The sequence below is a fragment of the Thalassophryne amazonica genome, chromosome 6, assembly GCF_902500255.1.
Source record: "Thalassophryne amazonica chromosome 6, fThaAma1.1, whole genome shotgun sequence".
Taxonomy (NCBI): domain Eukaryota; kingdom Metazoa; phylum Chordata; class Actinopteri; order Batrachoidiformes; family Batrachoididae; genus Thalassophryne; species Thalassophryne amazonica.
The window spans coordinates 26848771-26874965 of NC_047108.1; the positions used below are offsets into that span (position 1 = coordinate 26848771).

At 44.4% G+C, this 26195-nt stretch overlaps 1 long non-coding RNA gene across 1 annotated transcript; it reads left to right on the forward strand.

Annotated features, from left to right (window-relative positions):
- The first annotated feature begins 1082 nt into the window (after positions 1-1082).
- Positions 1083-14834, forward strand: LOC117511589. Its single transcript, XR_004560979.1, has 3 exons — positions 1083-1211; positions 10059-10060; positions 14822-14834. It is a non-coding gene; the product is annotated as an uncharacterized LOC117511589 (long non-coding RNA).
- The last annotated feature ends 11361 nt before the right edge of the window (positions 14835-26195 follow it).

Sequence of the window (26195 nt, forward strand, 5' to 3'; positions counted from 1 at the left end):
ACATTTCTCCATGTAATGTGGAGTTGCGTCATGAAGGGCATCTGGCGTAAAACCTGTGGCAATTCAACATGCAGATCCACCTTGGATTTGCTGTGGCGACCCCAAGTGCAAACAAGGGAGCAGCCGAAGGGACTTACTATTGGAGTTTATTTTGTTTAGTGCTTTGATTCTTGGGTAAGCCCTATATAAATAAAAATAATTATTATTACTTCTTTGTAAACTAAGTAAACATGCAGGTTTCCGGTGTCACCCACCAAAGGGTCCCCCTAAAAATCAATCCCCCCTGATGACGCGATTCACAGATTAACACCTCGTTTCTGCTTCAAACTGCACAGCAGTCATCATCTATCACAGTGACAGGTATATGAAGCTCTTGTAGAACAATCAGCTGATACGTTCACTGCACATTGGACATTTCAAAGTGTCACAAAATTTCACCTCGTTTCTGCTTAAACCTGACTTTAGAATGATTTAAGAGGTTTTACCTTTATCATCTGATGGTTTATAATCCCATTAATCCATTTCATTTCTTTGGGTGAAACAGACTCCGTCTCAGACATGCTGCTATGGTCCAAAATGACGCAGATGCAAAAGGCGGACCGATTTTTGGGGGAGGACCGTTCGGTCTGCTACACCGGCGCTGTTACGGACAGCTGCCTGCCAGAGTTGCTCCTCATTGTCATGTCTTTTTAACCACTTTTTACTGTTTAGCCTTAGACTCGTTTTTACTGTCATTCAGCATTGTCAGAGAACCAAATATCAATGCACTGTATGAATAAATAAAAGCACACAATAAATGTCCAAGGTGCATTCTAAAAAAGGAACTGCTGTCTCAATGAGAAAAATTGATGTCACAGTTTGCATAGATTTTTTTTAAAAAAATTTTCAACTTTCAACTGTTAATGGCACAAGACCTCTCTAGTTAAGTTGAAATAACTTTTTAAAAATCTATGCAAATTGTTGAATCACTTTTTCTCGAGACAGCGGTTAATTTTTTAGTGTGTGTGTGATAGCGATGAATTGGGTTTGAAAAAAAAAATGATAACTGTCTCTGTGTCTGTATATATACAGCATACAATAAATAAATAAAGGACACTGGATATTGCACAAATGAAGATGGTGCAAGGATAAAGTTGCTACCAGATGATACAGTGTATTCTATATCCTACATTCTATATTGTACAGTTCTTTCTATCGATTTGTATTTAACTGTCTTATGATGGTTGGGTAAAAGCTGTCCCTGAATCTGCATGTTTTGCACCTCAGGCTATGGTACTGTCTACCTAAAGCCCCTTTCACACCGGACTAGCTTTGAGTTGCATATGTTGCGTATCTAATACGCAGGAATGTCACAAGTTGCACGCAGCAGAGGGGAGAGCAGACTGGAGAGCAGACTGCCTGGACATGCAGATGGAGTTGATACATTGAAAAAAGTCAGAATACATTTTTCCAGGAGTCAATGAACTTTATTACTGATTTCTCTTATCTGATTTCTCTTCTGGATTATCATTTATCCTGTGCAGCGCTGCAGGTGTGCGCTCTGATTTCTCTTCCAGTTCATCTTTCTGCTTGTGCAGCGCTGCAGGAGCAAAGGAGTTTTCCCACACTATCATCATTGTTTACATACCACTGGCGGGCAGGTGCATCAAGAGCCAATAACATCATCACCTCAGCGACGGTGAGGCTGTAGAACCTACACCCCAGTGCTTTCATGGCAATCTCTGGGGATTTTAACCATGTTACCCTTTTAACATCACTTCCCACTTTTAAGCAGATTGTTAATTGGAAAAGAAGAAACAATAAGACAATAGACCTGCTGTATGCTAATGTCAAGGAAGCATACAGTGCCACAGCTCTCCCCGCCACTCAGAAAAGCGGACCATAACCTGGTCTATTTACAACCCCAATTCCAATGAAGTTGGGACATTGTGTGAAATGTAAATAAAACAGAATACAATGATTTGCAAATCCTCTTCAACCTATATTCAATTGAATACACCACAAAGACAAGATATTTGTTATGTGTCGACGCGGGTTGAGGAGCGGACCTGCATCAGACGGAACCCAGCGCTACAAATAACCAGAAAAGCGGTTCCAAAAACAATATATTTATTACACCCGCTGTGCATAAAAAGTGTAAAAACAAAAATAGCGTCCTTCTGGTGGAGTGACTGTTGGCACGCTCTCCAGCGCCCAAAAGGATCAAAGCCCGGCGCTCCTGGACCCACTACCACCGCCAAACACCCCCCAGGTGGACACGACAAACTGACTCTCTGTGAAGCAAAGAAGAGGTGAGGTAAGTCAGCAGTTACAACAATAACTTTCAAAAGACACACGCTATCAGCAACACATTCAGGTCTGTATCTTTTTTAACTTTATGCAAATGAGCAGCTTCTCATAACAGGTGGAGGATCACTTATCCGCACGCCACAGCAGTGAGAAGCAAACTGCACAATTCTCATCACAATTCAAGTATACTGTGTAACAAAACACCAAGTTACTATCAACAATTAGTCAAACACTTAATCACCTTTAATGTGTGCTGACAGCATGTGTCCCTCACCCTTCCTTGCTTCACGGGCTCGATGTGTCAAACCCAGGCGCGGTCCTCAGCGTCTCACAAACGAACATCACAAGGTCGAGTTCCCGGCAGTTCTGCTTGAATCACACATGACTTAAATGCAGAACGCCATCCAATTATCTGCTTCAGCTGAAAGTCTTTAAGGTTGCATGTGAGCACCCATCACAGGTGCTACACATGATGTTGATGAGGGTGAGGACTCTTCAGCCAGCACCTTCTCCACAGACAAATCAGTTTCCATGCCACCTGAAGAGCAAAGAAAAAAGAACACCAAAATATCCAGCCACACCCCCCAACACACAACAGTACCCCCCCATCAACGGGAAGCCTCCCGGCGACCGAACAGACCAGGCCCGAGAACAGCACCTCCCTCCGGGGTCCACGTCAGGAAGCAGACAGCACCACAGACAGCAGGACAGGCACCGCAGCTGGAAGGCCGGCTGGCATCAACAAAAGCCCCAAAACATTCCCCAGTACAATTCAACACAGAAAAAAACATAAAACCCACCCAAAACCTCCCCAGGGGACCGTCCCATCAAACCCCGGGAAGAAAAGAAAAACTCCCAAACGCAAAAACCCAACACAGCCCCACAAACACAATACAAACGTAAATGCATAAAAGAAAAATAACAAACAACCCCCCCAGAATGACCTGCAGAGCCCAACCCCCCCCCCCCCCCCCCCCCAGAAGGCCTTCATCGCCAGTTCCAGGAGGAACAGCCAGAACCATAATCCCACAAAGGTCCCCAGGTGTACATGGAGCAAACGGCGCCCCCCAGAGGACCGTACCATCAACCCCAGGAGGTACCCTCCCCACAACCCCGGAACCCCAGACCCGGTCACACTTGGCTAGTTGGCCCCAAGCCAATTCCCCCCCAGAGGACCGTCCCATCAACCCTGGAGGTGGAACCCGGAAGGAAACAGAACAAAATCAAAAATCAACCCCCGGAGGACTACCAAAAACAACCCCGGGGGGATATAAAACGACCGTAAACCCTGTTACCCTCCCCGGCACCCCGAAAGACCCCGGGTCCCTTCCAGAGCCCCTCGGCGGCTCAACTTTGGCGAATGGCTCGAAACATTAAGCCGGAGAAGGGAACAGGAAAAAACTAACCCAGCTCCAACCCCAAGGCGCAGCGGAGAACCGGAAATACGTCCGGTGCCCCAACTCGACCATACCCCAGCCTCTCGGGAGGGGTGGAACTACCGAAATGGCGAACGGCAACAGATCGGCCCACCCCTCCGACTGAGGTAAGTCTCCGCTGCACCACACCCCGGCAACACCAATGACGAACGGTACAAAGGCTCACCGAGGCTGGAGTGGAACCGGGCCCTAACCAAACCAAGAAAAACGCCTCTAACACACCCCCCCCCCCCTAGGTGCAGAGGTCTTCTGAGAATACTCAGCGTGACCAACCTGCACCACCCCACAACCCACAAGACAAACAGTCTTGGGGCAAGTGAGGTTGGGGTTAGGGATGTAGAGAAATAAAACAACAAAATAAAACGACCCAACAACCCAAACAGAAAATACCTAAAAACACATAGAAATTAACAATGACGTGAGCCCAGGCGGACTTCTAACCGCCTAACAGTCACTCCACCAGACACGCCTCTGACTCCCCAAACAAATTATAACCCCTATTTAAAGAAAACAAAACATTGACCCGTACTAGATATTTTTTTTTTTTTTTTTTTTTTTAATGTGTGTTATATTGCCTGTCCCAGAACACCTGGAGATACGTCACCATTATTTTTCTTGACGTTTATATGTCGGGGCAATACAGCAATCTCTGCTCGTCCGAGCTGCATGGGCTCGTCAACAGGAGGAGCCAGAGGTCCCGTCGGAGGAGCCTCAGTGGAGCGAAGAAGAGGCGGCCCAGATCTGTGTCGGGGAAAGCCCCGAGACAAAAAAAACCCGCTCTGATGGGTGTCCTCTCTCGCGTCCACGCTCCTTCATCCGATCATCTAGACGAATCACCAACGATATTAGCTCATCTAAATCGTTTGGCCCGTCACGGACTGCCGGCTCGTCTTTTAATGACTCATTTAACCCGTCTACAAACATTCCTCGTAAAGCTGCGGCGCTCCAACCTGACTGAGCAGAAACCAGAGAACATTGCATCACCACACAAGGCTCCGGACGACAAACAATCGGTTCGGACGCCGAATCTCTGGGTGACGGAGTTATCGGCACTAGTATCGATGATGCCGCAGCTGGAGCAGCAGGAAGCGGAGCGGCTTGCGCTGCAAGCTCTGTAACACGGACGTCTGTTTGTTTAATTTGGTTTGCGAGATGCTGTAATTGCTCCCATATTTTCTCCAAGTGTTCTTGAACTTTTTCGACAAAAGGAACCGCTTCTGCCGCTGGGCCCATTATGGAATGGCCGGGAACTCGACCTTGTGATGTTCGTTTGTGAGACGCTGAGGACCGCGCCTGGGTTTGACAGAACCCAGCGCTACAAATAACCAGAAAAGCGGTTCCAAAAACAATATATTTATTACACCCGCTGTGCATAAAAAGTGTAAAAACAAAAATAGCGTCCTTCTGGTGGAGTGACTGTTGGCACGCTCTCCAGCGCCCAAAAGGATCAAAGCCCGGCGCTCCTGGACCCACTACCACCGCCAAACACCCCCCAGGTGGACACGACAAACTGACTCTCTGTGAAGCAAAGAAGAGGTGAGGTAAGTCAGCAGTTACAACAATAACTTTCAAAAGACACACGCTATCAGCAACACATTCAGGTCTGTATCTTTTTTAACTTTATGCAAATGAGCAGCTTCTCATAACAGGTGGAGGATCACTTATCCGCACGCCACAGCAGTGAGAAGCAAACTGCACAATTCTCATCACAATTCAAGTATACTGTGTAACAAAACACCAAGTTACTATCAACAATTAGTCAAACACTTAATCACCTTTAATGTGTGCTGACAGCATGTGTCCCTCACCCTTCCTTGCTTCACGGGCTCGATGTGTCAAACCCAGGCGCGGTCCTCAGCGTCTCACAAACGAACATCACAAGGTCGAGTTCCCGGCAGTTCTGCTTGAATCACACATGACTTAAATGCAGAACGCCATCCAATTATCTGCTTCAGCTGAAAGTCTTTAAGGTTGCATGTGAGCACCCATCACAGGTGCTACACATGATGTTGATGAGGGTGAGGACTCTTCAGCCAGCACCTTCTCCACAGACAAATCAGTTTCCATGCCACCTGAAGAGCAAAGAAAAAAGAACACCAAAATATCCAGCCACACCCCCCAACACACAACAGTACCCCCCCATCAACGGGAAGCCTCCCGGCGACCGAACAGACCAGGCCCGAGAACAGCACCTCCCTCCGGGGTCCACGTCAGGAAGCAGACAGCACCACAGACAGCAGGACAGGCACCGCAGCTGGAAGGCCGGCTGGCATCAACAAAAGCCCCAAAACATTCCCCAGTACAATTCAACACAGAAAAAAACATAAAACCCACCCAAAACCTCCCCAGGGGACCGTCCCATCAAACCCCGGGAAGAAAAGAAAAACTCCCAAACGCAAAAACCCAACACAGCCCCACAAACACAATACAAACGTAAATGCATAAAAGAAAAATAACAAACAACCCCCCCAGAATGACCTGCAGAGCCCACCCCCCCCCCCCCCCCCCCCCCAGAAGGCCTTCATCGCCAGTTCCAGGAGGAACAGCCAGAACCATAATCCCACAAAGGTCCCCAGGTGTACATGGAGCAAACGGCGCCCCCCAGAGGACCGTACCATCAACCCCAGGAGGTACCCTCCCCACAACCCCGGAACCCCAGACCCGGTCACACTTGGCTAGTTGGCCCCAAGCCAATTCCCCCCCAGAGGACCGTCCCATCAACCCTGGAGGTGGAACCCGGAAGGAAACAGAACAAAATCAAAAATCAACCCCCGGAGGACTACCAAAAACAACCCCGGGGGGATATAAAACGACCGTAAACCCTGTTACCCTCCCCGGCACCCCGAAAGACCCCGGGTCCCTTCCAGAGCCCCTCGGCGGCTCAACTTTGGCGAATGGCTCGAAACATTAAGCCGGAGAAGGGAACAGGAAAAAACTAACCCAGCTCCAACCCCAAGGCGCAGCGGAGAACCGGAAATACGTCCGGTGCCCCAACTCGACCATACCCCAGCCTCTCGGGAGGGGTGGAACTACCGAAATGGCGAACGGCAACAGATCAGCCCACCCCTCCGACTGAGGTAAGTCTCCGCTGCACCACACCCCGGCAACACCAATGACGAACGGTACAAAGGCTCACCGAGGCTGGAGTGGAACCGGGCCCTAACCAAACCAAGAAAAACGCCTCTAACACCCCCCCCCCCCCCCCCCCCCCAGGTGCAGAGGTCTTCTGAGAATACTCAGCGTGACCAACCTGCACCACCCCACAACCCACAAGACAAACAGTCTTGGGGCAAGTGAGGTTGGGGTTAGGGATGTAGAGAAATAAAACAACAAAATAAAACGACCCAACAACCCAAACAGAAAATACCTAAAAACACATAGAAATTAACAATGACGTGAGCCCAGGCGGACTTCTAACCGCCTAACAGTCACTCCACCAGACACGCCTCTGACTCCCCAAACAAATTATAACCCCTATTTAAAGAAAACAAAACATTGACCCGTACTAGATATTTTTTTTTTTTTTTTTTTTTAATGTGTGTTATATTGCCTGTCCCAGAACACCTGGAGATACGTCACCATTATTTTTCTTGACGTTTATATGTCGGGGCAATACAGTAATCTCTGCTCGTCCGAGCTGCATGGGCTCGTCAACAGGAGGAGCCAGAGGTCCCGTCGGAGGAGCCTCAGTGGAGCGAAGAAGAGGCGGCCCAGATCTGTGTCGGGGAAAGCCCCGAGACGAAAAAACCCGCTCTGATGGGTGTCCTCTCTCGCGTCCACGCTCCTTCATCCGATCATCTAGACGAATCACCAACGATATTAGCTCATCTAAATCGTTTGGCCCGTCACGGACTGCCGGCTCGTCTTTTAATGACTCATTTAACCCGTCTACAAACATTCCTCGTAAAGCTGCGGCGCTCCAACCTGACTGAGCAGAAACCAGAGAACATTGCATCACCACACAAGGCTCCGGACGACAAACAATCGGTTCGGACGCCGAATCTCTGGGTGACGGAGTTATCGGCACTAGTATCGATGATGCCGCAGCTGGAGCAGCAGGAAGCGGAGCGGCTTGCGCTGCAAGCTCTGTAACACGGACGTCTGTTTGTTTAATTTGGTTTGCGAGATGCTGTAATTGCTCCCATATTTTCTCCAAGTGTTCTTGAACTTTTTCGGCAAAAGGAACCGCTTCTGCCGCTGGGTCCATTATGGAATGGCCGGGAACTCGACCTTGTGATGTTCGTTTGTGAGACGCTGAGGACCGCGCCTGGGTTTGACAGAACCCAGCGCTACAAATAACCAGAAAAGCGGTTCCAAAAACAATATATTTATTACACCCGCTGTGCATAAAAAGTGTAAAAACAAAAATAGCGTCCTTCTGGTGGAGTGACTGTTGGCACGCTCTCCAGCGCCCAAAAGGATCAAAGCCTGGCGCTCCTGGACCCACTACCACCGCCAAACACCCCCCAGGTGGACACGACAAACTGACTCTCTGTGAAGCAAAGAAGAGGTGAGGTAAGTCAGCAGTTACAACAATAACTTTCAAAAGACACACGCTATCAGCAACACATTCAGGTCTGTATCTTTTTTAACTTTATGCAAATGAGCAGCTTCTCATAACAGGTGGAGGATCACTTATCCGCACGCCACAGCAGTGAGAAGCAAACTGCACAATTCTCATCACAATTCAAGTATACTGTGTAACAAAACACCAAGTTACTATCAACAATTAGTCAAACACTTAATCACCTTTAATGTGTGCTGACAGCATGTGTCCCTCACCCTTCCTTGCTTCACGGGCTCGATGTGTCAAACCCAGGCGCGGTCCTCAGCGTCTCACAAACGAACATCACAAGGTCGAGTTCCCGGCAGTTCTGCTTGAATCACACATGACTTAAATGCAATTATCTGCTTCAGCTGAAAGTCTTTAAGGTTGCATGTGAGCACCCATCACAGGTGCTACACATGATGTTGATGAGGGTGAGGACTCTTCAGCCAGCACCTTCTCCACAGACAAATCAGTTTCCATGCCACCTGAAGAGCAAAGAAAAAAGAACACCAAAATATCCAGCCACACCCCCCAACACACAACAATATTTAATATTTAAACTGATAAACTTTATTGTTTTTGTGCAAATATCTACTCATTTTGAAATGGATGCCAACAACACGTTTCAAAAAAGCTGGGACAGGGGCACAGTGCTCAATGAACACCTGTTTGGAACATTCCACAGGTGAACAGGTTAATTGGAAACAGGTGAGTGTCATGATTGGGTATAAAAGGAGCATCCGCAAAAGGCTCAGCCATTCACAAACAAAGATGGGGTGAGGATCACCACTTTGTGAACAACTGCGTGAAAAAAATAGTCCAACAGTTTAAGAACAATGTTTCTCAATGTTCAATTGCAAGGAATTGAGGGATCCATCATCTACAGTCCACAATATAATCAGAAGATTCAGTGAATCTGGAGAACTTTCTACACGTAAGCGACAAGGCTGAAAACCAACATTAAATGCCTGTGACCTTTGATCCCTCAGGCGGCACTGCATTAAAAACAAACATCATTGCGTAAAGGGTCTTTCTGCGTGGGCTCAGCAACACTTCACAAAACCATTGTCAGTTCGCACAGTTCGTCGCTACATCGACAAGTGCAAGTTAAAACTCTACCATGCAAAGTGAAAGCCATACATCAACAGCATCCAGAAACGCTGCTGCCATCTCTGGGCCTGAGCTCATTTGAAATGGACAGACGCAAAGTGTAAAAGTGTGCTGTGGTCTGATGAGGCCACATTTCAAATTGTTTTTGGAAATCACGGATGTCGTGTCCTCTGGACAAAAGAGGAAAAAAACATCCAGATTGTTACCAACACAAAGTTCAAAAGTCAGCATCTGTGATGGTATGGGGGTGTGTTAGTGCCCATGGCATGGGCAACTGCGATGGCACCATCAATGATAAAAGGTACATTCAGGTTTTGGAGCAACACATGCTGCCATCCAAGCAATGTCTTTTTCAGGGACGTCCCTGCTTAGTTCAGCAAGACAATGCCAAGCCACATTCTGCACGTGTTACAACAGCGTGGCTTCATAGTAAAGTGTTCAAGTGTGCAAGTACTAGACTGGCCTGCATGCAGTCCAGACCTGTCACCCATTGAAATGTGTGGCGCATTATGAAGCGTAAAATATGACAACAGAGACCCCGGACTGTTGAACAACTGAAGTCATACATCAAGCAAGAACAGGAAAGAATTCCACCTACAAAGTTTCAACAATTAGTCTCCCCAGTTCCCATACACTTACTGAGTGTTGTTAGAAGGAAAGGTGATGTAACACAGTGGTAAGCATACCACTGTCCCAGCTTTTTTGAAACTTGTTGCAGGCATCTATTTCAAAATGAGCTAATATTTGCACAAAAACAATAAAGTTTATCAGGTTGAACATTAAATATCTAGTCTTTGTGGTGTGTTCAATTGTCTATAGGTTGAAGAGGATTTGCAAATCGTATTCTGATTTTATTTACTTTTTACACAATGGCAAAACTTCATTGGAATTGGGGTTGTAGAGCCACTCTACATTCCTACACATTGCCTTGTTGGCAATGTGTGATCACCAGAGAGGCACAGAGGTGGTCACAGGAGGCAGAAGTCTGTCTTCAAATCAAATCAAATCAATTTTATTTATATAGCGCCAAATCACAACAACAGTTGCCCCAAGGCGCTTTATATTGCTAGGCAAAAGCCATACAATAATCACAGAAAAACCCCAACGGTCAAAACGACCCCCTATGAGCAAGCACTTGGTGACAGTGGGAAGGAAAAACTCCCTTTTAACAGGAAGAAACCTCCAGCAGAACCAGGCTTAGGGAGGGGCAGTCTTCTGTTGGGACTGGTTGGGGCAGTGGATGTTTTGAGGTGGCAGAGTGGTGTATGCTCTGTGATGCGCAGGGGGAGGACATCAAAAGCGTTACGGACGGCATAACAGATCATATCAACTTTTCTACAGACAATATCATTCCAACCAAGACCGTGCACCATTACCCCAATAACAAACCGTGGCTGACCAAGGACATCAAGGCAATACTGAACAGGAAGAAGGCTACTATCAGGAGTGGAGACAGAGAGGAGCTGAAGAGAACTGAGGAAGAAGATCGCAGAGGGGAAGGACAGTTAGTGGAGGAAGCTGGAGAGCAAGCTGGAGCAGAACAACATGAGGGAGGTGTGGTGTGGGATGAGAACCATCACTGGTCATAGTAAGGTCAGACCAGATGATGGAAGGAGACATACATGAGGCCAATGAGGTAAACCTGTTCTTCAAGAGGTTTGACTACATGGACTCTTCCCACGCTTTCCCGAGCTCCATTCATTGCTCCCCTCCCCTGTGCACTCTCCTCATTATTATTATTATTTTTCAGAGAATATGAATAATAACACAAATACTTTTTTCTCAGTCATGGTTAGTGGTTGGGTGAAGCCATTTATTGTCAAACAACTGTGTTTACTCTTTTTAAGTCATAATGACAACAGTAACTACTAAAATGATGCTGATCAAAGTTTACATACCCCTCAGAAACTGAGTGACTGTGCAAGAAGGAGAACAGTAAGGAAATTCATTTTTTTTTTGCTCAAACATCTACACACAATACCATAATGACAATGTGAATTATATATATATATATATATAAAATTTGCAAATTTCTTCAGTAATAGTTTTAAAAAAAACCGCTAAGAAATCACATGTACATACAGCGAGGAAAGTAAGTATTTGAACACCCTGCGATTTTGCAAGTTCTCCCACTTAGAAATCATGGAGGGGTCTGAAATTTTCATCTTAGGTGCATGTCCACTGTGAGAGACATAATCTAAAAAAAAAATCCGGAAATCACAATGTATTATTTTCACCTGCATGTCACTGCTGCAAATAAATATTTCAACACCTGCCAATCAGTAGAAATTCTGGCCCTCGAAGACAGCCTCTAAAAAGTCCACCTCCACTCCACTTACTATTCCAAATTAGCAGCACCTATTTGAGGTCGTTAGCTGCATAAAGACACCTGTCCACCCCACACAATCAATAAGACTCCAACTACTAACATGGCTAAGACCAAAGAGCTGTCCAAAGACACCAGAGACAAAATTGTAGACCTCCACAAGCCTGGAAAGGGCTACGGGGCAATTGCCAAGCAGCTTGATGAAAAAAGATCAACTGTTGGAGCAATTTTTTAGAAAATGGAAGAAGCTAAACATGACTGTCAATCTCCCTTGGACTGGGGCTCCATGCAGGATCCCACCTCGTGGCGTATCAGTGATCCTAAGAAAGCTGAGGAATCAGCCCAGAACTGCACGGGAGGAGCTAGTCAATGACCTGAAGAGAGCTGGCACCACTGTTTCCAAGGTTACTGTGGGTAATACACTAACACGTCATGGGTTAAAATCACGCATGGCACAGAAGGATCCCCTGCTTAAATCAGCACACATCCAGGCCCATCTTAAGTTTGCCAATGACCATTTGGATGATCCAGAGGAGTCATGGGAGAAAGTTATGTGGTCAGATGAGACCAAAATACAACTTTTTGGTCTTAATTCCACTCGCCGTGTTTGGAGGAAGAAGAATGCTGAGTACCATCCCAAAAACACCATCCCTACTGTGAAGCATGGGGGTGGAAACATCATGCTTTGGGGGTGTTTTTCTGCACGTGGGACAGGACGACTGCACTGTATTAAGGAGAGGATGACCGGGACCATGTATTATGAGATTTTGGGGAACAACCTCCTTCCCTCAGTTAGAGCATTGAAGATGGGTCGTGGATGGGTCTTCCAACATGACAATGACCCGAAGCACACAGCCAGGATAATCAAGGAGTGGCTCCATAAGAAGCATATCAAGGTTCTCCAGACCTAAACCCAACAGAAAATCTTTGGAGGGAGCTCAAACTCTGTGTTTCTCAGCGACAGCCCAGTAACCTGACTGATCTAGAGAAGATCTGCGTGGATGAGTAGACCAAAATCCCTGCTGCAGTGTGTGCAAACCTGATGAAAAACTATATGAAACGTTTGACCTCTGTAATTGTAAACAAAGGGTACTGTACCAAATATTAACACTGATTTTCGCAGGTGTTGAAATACTTATTTGCAGCAGTAACATACAAATAAATTATTAAAAAAATCATACATTGTGATTTCCAGATTTTTTTTTAGATTATGTCTCTCACAGTGGACATGCACCTAAGATGAAAATTTCAAACCCCTCCATGATTTCTAAGTGGGAGAACTTGCAAAATTGCAGAGTATTCAAATACTTATTTTCCTCACTGTAAGTATTCACAGCCTTTGCAATGAAGTTTAAAATTGAGCTCAGATGCGTCCTGTTTTCACTGATCATCCTTGTGATGTTTCTACAGCTTAATTGGAGTCCACCTGGGGTAAATTCTGTTTATTAGACATGATGTGAAAAGCACACACTTTCCACAGTTGACAGTGGATGTCAGAGCACAAACCAAGCATGAAGTCAAAAGAATTGACTGTAGACCTCTTAGGCAGGATTCTCTCGAGACACAAATCTGGGGAAGGGTACAGAAACATTTCTGCTGCTTTGAAGGTCGCAATGACCATGGTGGCCCCCATCATCTGTAAATGGAAGAAGTTCCGATCCACCAGGACTCTTTCTCGAGCTGGCTGCCTGTCTAAATTGAGCAATCTGGGGACAGGATGCTGAGTCACGAAGGTGACCAAGAACCAGATGATCACTCTGTCAGAGCCCCAGCATTCCTTTGGACTTTCAGGCCACAAGAAACAAAATTCTCTGTTCTAATGAGACAAAGATTGAACTCTTTCACATGAATGCAAAGAGTTATGTTTGATGAAAACCAGGCACCATCCCTACAGTGAAGCATGGTGTTGGCAGCATCATGCTGTGGGGATGTTTTTCAGTGGCAGGAACTGGGAGACTATAATTAGGATTGAAGGAAAGATGAATGCAGCAATGTACAGAGACACCATGGATGAAAACCTGCTCCAGAGTGCTCTTGACCTCAGACTGGAGCAATGGTTAATTTTTCAGCAGGACAATGACTCGAAGCACACAGCCAAGATATCAAAGGAGTGGCTTCAGGACAACTCTGTGAATGTCCTTGAGTGGCCCAGCCAGAGACCACACCTGGATCCAATTGAACATGTTTAGAGACATCTGAAAATGTTTGTGTACCGACGCTACCCATCTGACCCAATAGTGCTTGAGAGGTGCTGCAAAGAAGAATGGGCCAAACTCCCCAAAGATAGGTGCACTAAGATTGAGGCATCATATGCAAGGAAAAGTGAGCCTGTAATTGCTGCCAAAGGTGCACCAACAAAGTATTGAGCAAAACGTGTGAATTCTTACGTACATGTGATTTGTTTGTTTGTTTGTTTTTTTAATAAATTTGCAAAAAAAAAAAAAATCAAAAAACTTTTTTCATGTTGTCATTATGGGGTGCTGTGATTAGAATTTTAGGTTAAAAAAAATACTCCATTTTAGAATAAGGCTGTAACATAAAAAGTGGAAAAAGTGAAGTGCTGTGAATACTTTCCGGATGCACCGTACCACACACAGTACTTTCTCCTGAAGCAGTGAAATGTTTTTAATTAGTTTAAACTTCACTAGTGCATGTCTTAACAGTCATGCTGTCACACGCTGACAGCTGTTGTACGATGATCTTCATCCAGGCAGAGCATTTGTAATGAATAAGTTGCTTTGCCAATGTTACACACAGTTGAATAAAGACACTACAAATTCATTTTTTAGCACAGTGGTTTAAAAAGAACAAGAACCCTGAAGGCAACGGAAAGAAAATAATTATTTCTTCAACTTTTCAAAAGTGATTCTGTAACTTGATGAGTAACCCCGTACCTGTTCCTGCACAATGTCTGAAGCCTTTGTCTCTTTGGATTTTTGTGCCAACACATCTTGTTAGTTGAGATTAGTTGAAAAGAAAACACAATTCCCTAATTAACCAAAGAGGAATCGTGGGCTTCAGAGTGCTGCTGTCTTTGATCACGACTCTCTCTTAGATGCAGTAAAAACCATGACAGAAACTGCCATCAGTTTGGATTGACGAAATAGATAGTATTTTGTGTCCCAAACACAGGGATGCTGTTAGCGTGTTCACAGGGCGTCCTCTGTCTCCTGCCAGTTGTCAGATATTGTACTGCAGAAATCATCCCAACAATCAGAAAATGACAATCAGAAAGTTCCAAAAAAGTAATTCAAGGCCTGTCAACATGCCTTGCTGCAGACAGCATCGCGTCTGGAGAAAATGAGGCATAAGTCTGGAGGAGCGTTATCACAACCTTCACTCGGCTTGTTTTCACTGCTCAGCTGGCAGTACGTGGACATGCTCAGTGTCATACATGCACTCCTGGCAAAGTTGAGAATGAAAAGGTGTCAGCTATAATAACTCAGGTCATCTTTGTCACAGTTGAAAGTCAAATAATTTTATCTATGTAAGATCAAGAGGACAAAATTATTTGGGCAGAATGTCCAGCATCCATGAGATGTGTGAGGGATGTGAAACGTGACGGAGAAAGAATAGAAACGTTTTTGACACAGTGGGAAAATTCTTCTTAAAATGTGGCGGCCTGCAGATAAATCAAAACTGACCAAATGAGTCTGTGATTTGGCTGAAAACCTCTTTTTTATTTTATGTACTTCAGTGTGAGAATCAACATGAGTCAGAAAGCATTCAGAAAATTTAAACTGCAACTTTATCTGTTCTCTCATAAACCATCCACATCCTTTGAAATGATGACAAAGTGTTGTGCTGTGCTGTGTGTATATATATATATATATATATATATATATATATATATATATATATATATATATATATATATATATATATATATATATATATATATATATACAGTTAATGCATTGCACAAGGGGTGCCCAACCTTTTTTGAACCAAGATCTGCTTTTACAGTGGATAGTGTATCAAGATCTACCAAACCATATCAAAAGCCATAGTGTAGCCACAATATATTGTGCACCAATATAATAACACAATTTTCTGGCACAAAGATAAAGTTTTAACAATAAAAATACATTACTGAAGTAAATGTACATGGTGCAAAGAATAAGCACAAGTAGGCCTAGGACTGGCCTGTAACAACACAACAACAAACAACCTAAATAATGCAATGCCTAATTCAACTTGGAAAAGTTGTTCCCTACCTTAGCTGGAATTCTGGCACTGAGAGGTATCTGCATGTCTCCTCCAGCTGCGCACATAATAAATGCAATTATATGTGCTATTATATGTATGTGCACTGCACATATACTATAGCACATTCTATTGTTAGAAGCAAATACAGTAAAACCTGCCTAAACCATCATTATATACATAGGATATTCACACTCACCAAACAAAAGCAAAAGTCCCAATGGTTTTCGGCCCATCCTGTCTTTGGTTGATGCAGAGACCCTGATTCATGCATTTGTCTCTTCTTGACCAGACTATTGCAATGTTCTATTTTCTGGTTTACTGTGGCCCAGCCCAGCATTAGGGGTCTCTAATTGGTTCAAAATGCTGCTGCCAGACTCTTGAAAAGAAGCAGAAAGTTTGACCACATTACACCCATTTTTGTGTCTCTTCACTGACTTCCTGTCTCTGTGAGATCAGATTTTACGGTTCTGCTGTTAACTTATACAATTATTCACAGACCAGCACCTCCCTATTTGGCTGACCTAGTCAAGCCCTGCATACTAGCCTGGGCTCTGCGTTCTCAGGGTGCAGGGCTACTTTGTGTCCCAAGGGTGAAAAAAATTCTGTGGGCCACAGAGCCTTCTTCCACCTGTTTTGTGGAATGATTTCCCTGTGGCAAGAAAACAGTCAGATTCTGTAGAGACCTTCAAATCCAGACTTAAAACACATTTATTTTCCTTCTCGTATGGCTAGCATAGTGGCATAGCATGGTGCAATGCTTCCTATCCATTAAAATCCATTTTATTAGTAAACGAAGTGGGTCTCATCCTCAACTTTATCTAAATTCTGGGTCTGTAAGTGAAGCTTAGGGCTAGCAGCTGGCAATCTCTTATCTTATTTTGTCTGCTTTCCTGTTGCTTATTGCTAATGAATTTTACTTTAGGTGTAGTTTTTCTTGCCGAATTATTCTGCTTTTTTTCTCTTTGTCCGAGGTACAGATGCAATGTGCTGGATTTGATGACTGCATAATTTCTGAAATGGATGTGGAACGGACTCTGTTGCACAAACGGGCTCAATGAATGGTATGACGGATGACCCCTGCCTGTGGACTGGACGCCTGCATTGGCTTCTCATCAAATTAATCTTTTGTTGTATTTGTTCTGTTTTGTAAAACTTTGCAAAATCCTGTAACTGTTAGAATGGCCTAAGCAGTGGGTCACCCCTTTGAGTCTGGTTTGCTTGAGGTTTCTTTCTCAATATCATCAGAGGAAGTTTTTCCTTACCACTGTCACCTGTGTGCTTGCTAGGGGTTGGTTATAACCTTACTTGTGTGAAGTGGTGAAGCGCCTTGAGGCAGCTTTGTTGTGATTTGGCGCTATATAAACTAAATAAATTAAACTGAATTAAATGTTTTTGGATGGTTTGCCATTTAATAAACACCATATATACCGGATTTTGTATAATGGATATTCGTTCACATCGGACAAAACCTCCTGTCTGATCGCAATGTATTTTCATTAAAAACCCCTCACATATACTGGACAGAGCAGTCTGGACATGCCCAGTAACAGAGGTATCAAATGAAGTTCAGCACTGACACTTGACAGTTCGAGGAAAGAGGGTACCGCAGTTCCTTGATTAAAAGACCGGGCTTTTTTTTTTCAATCAGTACTCAGACCTGGCACCTAAACAAGGCAGGCTGTAATTCAAGGCCAACGATTATTAACAAAATGCTGCTTGCTGCGTACACTGTAATATGGTGTTAAGTTTTACGCACATATTCCTGGGTGTGGAGAACCATAGATAAGCACTTTAAATTGGAGCCCTCTGCGTGGTTGTGAAACCACACACCTGCTAAATGACGGAGACCGCAAAGGGCAGTGATTTATCATTTTTCTGGTTTCACTCCTATCATATTTAATAGTTTATGCGGTGCACACACTGATTACATGTCAGTCATGTACGTTTGACAGAAAAGTCCGTAAATATGACCAACTTTGCAACAAAGAGTCAGAAAAAGATGCTGAAATGACCTGCAATTTATGGAGGGAAATTGCACGTACCATTGGTTTGGAGGTTAATGACTGAATATAAAGAACTGGAGTTGATGTCATGATTGGGACTTCTGGGTGGCTTTGTATTTTTGTATTTGTTCTCACTGTTGTTATTTTTTGTGATTGGGTTTTGTTGGAGGGATTTTTCTTGTCTGTGGGCCCCACCCAAAGTATGGCAAAAAAAAGCATTTTTCACACTGTTAGATTTATTGCATAAAACCTTTTCAAAACACTTTCCTCTAATTTTGCATACAGAATATTGAGCAGGCTGTCGACAACTGTCCTGGGTGTACCCCGCCTCACGCTCTATGACTGCTGGGATTGGTTAATTGGACTAAGCAGTAGACGATAAGTGTGTGTATACGAGGTCTGTTAGAAAACTATCCGACCTTTTAATTTTTTGCCAAAACCATATGGATTTGAATCACATGTAATTGCATCAGCCAAGCTTGAACCTTCGTGCGCATGCATGAGTTTTTTCACACCTGTCGGTTGCGTCATTCGCCTGTGAGCACGCTTTGTGGGAGGAGTGGTCCAGCCCCCTCGGCGGATTTTCATTGTCAGGAAAATAGCTAAGCGACTGCCGCTTTGCTGCATCAAAATTTTTTCAGAAACTGTGAGAGACAGCCAGGTGGAAACCATTTGGAAAATTCAGATGGCTTTCGGTGAAGATCCTATGGGCATCACACAGATTAAGGAGCATTACAACCGGATTAAAGATGGCCCACAGCGGCTGAGGGTGCGCCGCACTTCGAGCGGCCATCAACAGGCTGAAATGACCAGATCATTTCCAAAGTGAAGGCTGTGTTGATCTGGGACGTCGTCTGACTACCAGAGAAATGGTAAAAGAGGTGGACATAGCGCTTTTTCGGCACATTACACTGTTACAGGAGATTTTGTAATGAAAGATGTGCGGCGGAATTTGTGCATCAGGACAGAGCCGCGTAATGGTGCAGAACAAAAAGCACCTCCGTGTTGGAAGTCTCACGGGACATGCCCAGCTCTTCCACCATTCGGAAGATTCAGACAGCTTTGGGTGGCTTTTCAGTCGAGTGAGTATCCGAGAAATTGTCGAAGAGCTGAGCATGTCACAACATGTCCTGTGAGACCAACACGGAGGTGCTTTCGTTCCGCGCCATTAGCGGCTCCGTGGTGAATTCCTCCGCTCCTGTTTTCATGACAAAATCTCCTTTAACAGTGGAATGTGCCGGGAAGTGCTATGTCCACCTTGTCTGCCATTTCTCTGGTAGTCAGACGACGTCCCGGATCAACACAGCATTCAGTTTGGAAATGATCTGGTCGTTTCAGCCTGTCGATCGCCGCTCAGAGCACGGCGCGCCCTCCGCCATTGTGCGCCGTCTTTAAACCGGCTGTACCACTCCTTAATCTGTGTGATGCCCATAAAATCGTCCCTGAAAGCCATCTGAATTTTCCAAATGGTGTCCACCTGGCCGTCTCTCACAATTTCTGGAAAAGTTTGATGCAGCGCTGCTCCAGCTGTTCAGACATTTTCTTCACAATGAAAATCCGACGAGGGGGGAGGACCAGTGCTCACTCAAAGCGTGCTCACAGGCAAATGACACAACCGACAGGCGTAAAAAACTCACGTATGAGCACGAAGGTTCAAGCTTGGCTGATGCAATCACACGTGATTCAAATCCATGTGGTTTTTGCAAAAAATTAAAAGGTTGGATAGTTTTCTAACAGACCTCGTATATATATATATATATATATATATATATATATATATATATATATATATATATATATATATATATATATATATATATATATATATATATATATCATTGTCCCTGAACTGTTGAAAGCACCCACCCCCTCCACTGACCAAAAACAAAAAAACGAGGTGGGGGAGCATTTTCACACTGTTCAATTTATTGCAACAAACAATCCTAGTCATGATAAGTTGTATGCTCCAATTGAATTCCCACAGGTAAGAAAATTGTCACTGAATCACTCTTTAGGCCCCCAAAAAGGCCAAAACTACATTTTGGAGATTCCCAATTTATTGCTGAAAACTGTTTTCTATAATTTTGCACATATATTATTATGTAAATACTGTGATGTTGTTATCTTTGAAATGTTATGGCAAAATGGGTTTTAAAAAATGAAATGGAACTATTTAGTATAAGTTAACTATCGCCATGATTATTGGAATTACAGTACTCACAAGACCCTCACGAGAATTACAGACAATCACAAGAGGATGAAATCCATCAGTCGCATTTCATTAGTGAGGTGCAGATATCACACGCAATGATTACGGGGCCTTGGTGTTCACACTATAGCATGCATAATTTTGCAGCTTAAGTGCACAACAGGAGGACATTATCACACCATGGGGCCCTACGTACAATGCATGTTTGGTGTTTATGGAGGAGCAGCCTTGTTCTCTGGTGTCATTCTTGCTCATCTTAGTTTTTCTATGATCTCTGATTTTCCCTCCTGCATTCGATTGTCTATGGTGCTCGTTGCACCTCTTCTGTATGCATTTCATGTCAAACCCCCTGCGCTCCAGTGTAGCTCTCTTCTGTGAATGTTGTCATCATGACCCCAAGCACTGTTCTTCCCCAAGCCAACTATCGCTGTGTTCACTGTTATTCTGTTTCAACCCTTGCTATATGTCTCCCCCTGGTTTCCTAGTACTATTCCCTGTCCAGTCACCCCACGCGTTTTACTGTATATTGAGTTTAATTAAAATACAGCTGAATCTGATTTGTCATCTTCTCCCTCAGCCAATATTAGAGGCTTCCTTTACCCTTTTGGTTTGCTGGCTTGTAATTCACGGTCTCCTGTGTTTCCAGTGCTCCTTGTTGTGTTCCTAATGATTGCACCTGAGTTATCAACCCACACTCTTGCTCCATGTTTCCTGAACCTGTCTGCCACTCCCAGTGTTGTACGCCTGATTAAACTGATCTCTGTGCTATGACCCTTTTCTGGTGTTCTGTGTTTACCCATCTGCCTGATCCCTCATGGGCACCTCTGCCTGTAAACTGATTACCTGTGCATGGCCTTAGATTGTCCCTGTGTTTCTAAAATGAATTACTTTCAATGATTACTTTCAATTAGTTCAATGATAAGGTGCAGTTTGAAAAAAAAAAAAAAACAGCCACAAAAAGTTATTTTTCAGTTGTTTTTGTTGTGATGGCAGGATGTGTACCCAAAGGCAGGCTATTATATATATATATATATATATATATATATATATATATATATATATATATATATATATATACTCAACAAAAATATAAACGCAACACTTTTGGTTTTGCTCCCATTTTGTATGAGATGAACTCAAAGATCTAAAACTTTTTCCACATACACAATATCACCATTTCCCTCAAATATTGTTCATAAACCAGTCAATCTGTGATAGTGAGCACTTCTCCTTTGCTGAGATAATCCATCCCACCTCACAGGTGTGCCATATCAAGATGCTGATTAGACACCATGATTAGTGCACAGGTGTGCCTTAGACTGCCCACAATAAAAGGCCACTCTGAAAGGTGCAGTTTTATCACACAGCACAATGCCACAGATGTCGCAAGATTTGAGGGAGCGTGCAATTGGCATGCTGACTGCAGGAATGTCAACCAGAGCTGTTGCTCATGTATTGAATGTTCATTTCTCTACCATAAACCGTCTCCAAAGGTGTTTCAGAGAATTTGGCAGTACATCCAACCAGCCTCACAACCGCAGACCACGTGTAACCACACCAGCCCAGGACCTCCACATCTAGCATGTTCACCTCCAAGATCGTCTGAGACCAGCCACTCGGACAGCTGCTGAAACAATCGGTTTGCATAACCAAAGAATTTCTGCACAAACTGTCAGAAACCGTCTCAGGGAAGCTCATCTGCATGCTCGTTGTCCTCATCGGGGTCTCGACCTGACTCCAGTTCATCGTCGTAACAGACTTGAGTGGGCAAATGCTCACATTCGCTGGCGTTTGGCATGTTGGAGAGGTGTTCTCTTCATGGATGAATCCCGGTTCACACTGTCCAGGGTAGATGGCAGACAGCGTGTGTGGCGTTGTGTGGGTGAGCGGTTTTTTTTATGTCAATGTTGTGGATCGAGTGGCCCATGGTGGCGGTGGGGTTATGGTATGGGCAGGCGTCTGTTATGGACGAAGAACACAGGTGCATTTTATTGATGGCATTTTGAATGCACAGAGATACCGTGACAAGATCCTGAGGCCCATTGTTGTGCCATACATCCAAGAACATCACCTCATGTTGCAGCAGGATAATGCACGGCCCCATGTTGCAAGGATCTGTACACAATTCTTGGAAGCTGAAAATGTCCCAGTTCTTGCATGGCCGGCATACTCACCGGACATGTCACCCATTGAGCATGTTTTGGATGCTCTGGACCGGCGTATATGACAGCGTGTACCAGTTCCTGCCAATATCCAGCAACTTCGCACAGCCATTGAAGAGGAGTGGACCAACATTCCACAGGCCACAATTGACCTGATCAACTCTATGCGAAGGAGATGTGTTGCACTGCATGAGGCAAATGGTGGTCACACCAGATACTGACTGGTATCCCCCCCCCCAATAAAACAAAACTGCACCTTTCAGAGTGGCCTTTTATTGTGGACAGTCTAAGGCACACCTGTGCACTAATCATGGCGTCTAATCAGCATCTTGATATGGCACACCTGTGAGGTGGGATGGATTATCTCAGCAAAGGAGAAGTGCTCACTATCACAGATTTAGACTGGTTTATGAACAATATTTGAGGGAAATGGTGATATTGTGTATGTGGAAAAAGTTTTAGATCTTTGAGTTCATCTCATACAAAATGGGAGCAAAACCAAAAGTGTTGCGTTTATATTTTTGTTGAGTGTATATATATATATATATATATATATATATATATATATATATATATATATATATATACGAGGGCTGTCAATAAAGTATAGGTCCTTTTTATTTTTTTCAAAAACTATATGGATTTCATTCACATGCTTGAGATTTTTTTAATGAAAGACGTGCGGACGGGTCCGCGCGTCGGGACGCAGCCGGCGCGGTGCGGCGGCACAGGAAAAACACCTCCGTGTTGATAACCATTTGTAAAATCCAGGAGGCTTTTGATGGCTTTCAGTGGAGTGAGTATATGAGAAATTGCTTAACAGCTGGACATGTTCCAACTTGTCCTTAAGGCTTCCAACGGAGGTGTTTTTCCTGTGGCGGAGCGTCGCGGCGGCTGCGAGCCGACGCTGCAATCCGCCCGCACGTCTTTCATTTAAAAAAATCTCCTTTAACAGTGGAATATCCGGATAAAATGCTGAAACCGACTTCTTCTGAAACTTCTCTGTTCTCTCACGACGTCCTGGATCAATAGAGCCTGAAATGTGGAGGTTTTCAGCTTGAAACTGGCTGACGACGGTGCCTGAGAGCGTTGCGCGACTTCTTGCACCGTGGGAAGTCCTTAAAGCGACAGTATCACCTCAAAATCTCTCATCAGCCGTTAAAAGTTTCACTGAAAACCAGCTTAATTTTTCGAACCGTGTCCACTTCGATGTGTCTCACAGGTTTAGAAAAAATTTTGATCAAACAAAGCGCCAGTCTCTCAGCAACTTCTCAGACAAAGGAATTCCGACGAGGGGCTGGACGACTCCTCCCACAAGGAGTGCTCACAGGTGAATGACGTCACCGACAGGCGTGGAAAAACTCACGCATGCGCACGAGGGTTCAAGCATGTCTGACGTAAAAACATATGAATGAAATCCATATAGTTTTTGAAAAAAATAAAAAGGACCTATACTTTATTGACAGACCTCGTATATATATATATATATATATAAACAAACACACAAATGCCCGAATATGAAAGCTGCTGACAGCTAGTAGACAGAGCTCATAGTCAGAGCGGAAGTGAGGCCGTTCGCTTCAGCAGCAGAGGTGAAGTTCACATCAAAAAAAAAAAGCAAAAACACAAAACAACTTCGCCTCCTCTGCTCACATCAGAGCTCTGAAGCCGAGTTGAGCAGTGGCTCATCTCAGCTCACCTCCGAGCTGTCGGCCAGTGTCCTGATAGAACACCGGAGCAGAGCAGGAACTTGTTAACAGATGGTCCGGTCGTTAGCTGGTAAACTTTCAATCTGCGTGTTTTTTTAGATATTTATGGAGTACGTCCATGTCCGACTTGCTTTTTGTAGTTGCATTTTTAGCTTCTGGTTTGGAAAGAAAAGATGCGTTTCGGACTGATTGTCATGGAAACCAATCCAAGATGGGAAAATGTCCGACCGGCAATCAGTTAATCCGAGCGCGTGTAGCGTCGCAGCCATATAATACATTTTTTTATTGATCACACCAAAATATGTGTCACATTTGTCCTGCCTAGATGACCTACTATTCATGACAAAGAACTGGATTGTTGCTCAATGATCAAAAGGTGGCGAGCCCCTTCCTGGAACACCACTTATCATTGTGAAGGGGCCTGTGTGCTCCAGTGATCCAGAGAGCTGTGTTGTCTGGAGGATTTTCTCCTAATACCCCTACCCTTGGCAAATTGGTCACAGGTGACCCTGCAACATGTGATCCTCACTCTATATGACCAAAGTAGGAGCTGTGTCAGTATTCTTGACTTTAGGCTGTGTTCTGAGCCCTCTACTGTACGCCCTGTGCACCTACGACTGCTCGCCAACCCATCCAACTAACTGCATTATAAAATATGCAGATGATACCACAGTGGTTGGACTCATCTGCAAGGGTGATGAGACAGCGTACAGGGCTGAGGTGGAGAAACCATTGCTCTGGTGCTCAGAGAACAACCTGACCCTGAATGTTCATAAGACAAAAGAAGTCATCATGGACTTCAAGAAGAACAGACAGGATCACCTCCCCCTCCTTATAAATGGAGAACAGGTGGAAACTTTCAGGTTTCTGGACACCCACATCTCCACAGACCACTCCTGGACCTTCAACATCTGGGCTTTGGTTAAAAAGGCTCAGCAGCATCTATACTTCCTGCGTGTCCTCAGGAAGAACAACATGGACATGAAGCTGCTGCTGGCTTTCTATATATATTGATATATAGATGGGGACACAAGTCACTATCCACACAATGCTGCAAAGAAGTTGTGCAGTATTTTTCAGCAGCACGTTGAGAAAATTTTTTCAGATGTATTTTCTGATTTTAAGTGGTCTGCAGATTCGAGGCAGATATTTCAAGAGATATGTGATGTGCTTGGCATAACATCCACCGTGCCACAACGTTACATCAACCACAGATGGTTGTCAGACTATGATGTGGCCTAGGATCATGTTCGCCTCTCTGATGCCGTCATCATATTTTATTACTCCTTCCTATGGAAGACAGCTCGAGCCATCTACCATCCTTTCCTAGGAGGAGTCTACCAGAAGAGGAAGGTTACCAGTCAAGGGAGACACACCATCTGCTCCTTACATGATATTCTGGCTAAGAAAACCGTGAAGCAGGAGGGGAAAGAATGAAAGATCCGGTTTGTGGAGCTTCTGTTTTATCAGTAAACACTGATGAGGCTCATTTTGCAATTCTACATCTCTGTTTTGACTCTGCTGAAGAAGTATGTTCTCTTGTTTGAAATTAAGCAGTCCATCATATACAAGCTCCAGGAACTGAGTCTACGTGATCTGTTGAAGACTGCGGACATATTTGTTGGGGCAGTTGCAAAACAGATTATGGATGGATGTAGGAAGGATGATTCAACAATCCTGAATTTTCTGCAAAAGATCAAGTCAGCTTACACTGAATGCGGCCAATACCTACAGGAAACCATGCCATTTCACAGTGAGATACTGCAAGCTTTTTTCAGCAGTGGACCCAGTCACCTGTGGACACATAGTCACCTTGCAGTGTCTAAAGCGCATGCCAAAGCTTGTCCAAAATGTTTTGACGAGTACTGAAGTTGACAGCTATGACATGTAGGTTCGGGCCTGTCTCATAGACAATCATCAGCCTGCATAGACACCATCCAGTAAAGTTGATGATTGGTGAGCAGCTGTTGATGCTACAGGAAAGTACTCCCTCCTCCTCAAGATGGTGAAGGCAGTACTCAGCTGCTTTCATGGCCCCAAGGTGGAAGCTACATTCAGTTTAATGGGTAATGTGTTGGATTCTAGGGCACCAAGTATGCATGTCAGCACATTGAGTGCTATTCAAACAGGAAAATACACAATCATGCAGCATGGAAAAACAGCAGCTGAACTATACAAGAAGAAAGATTTCCT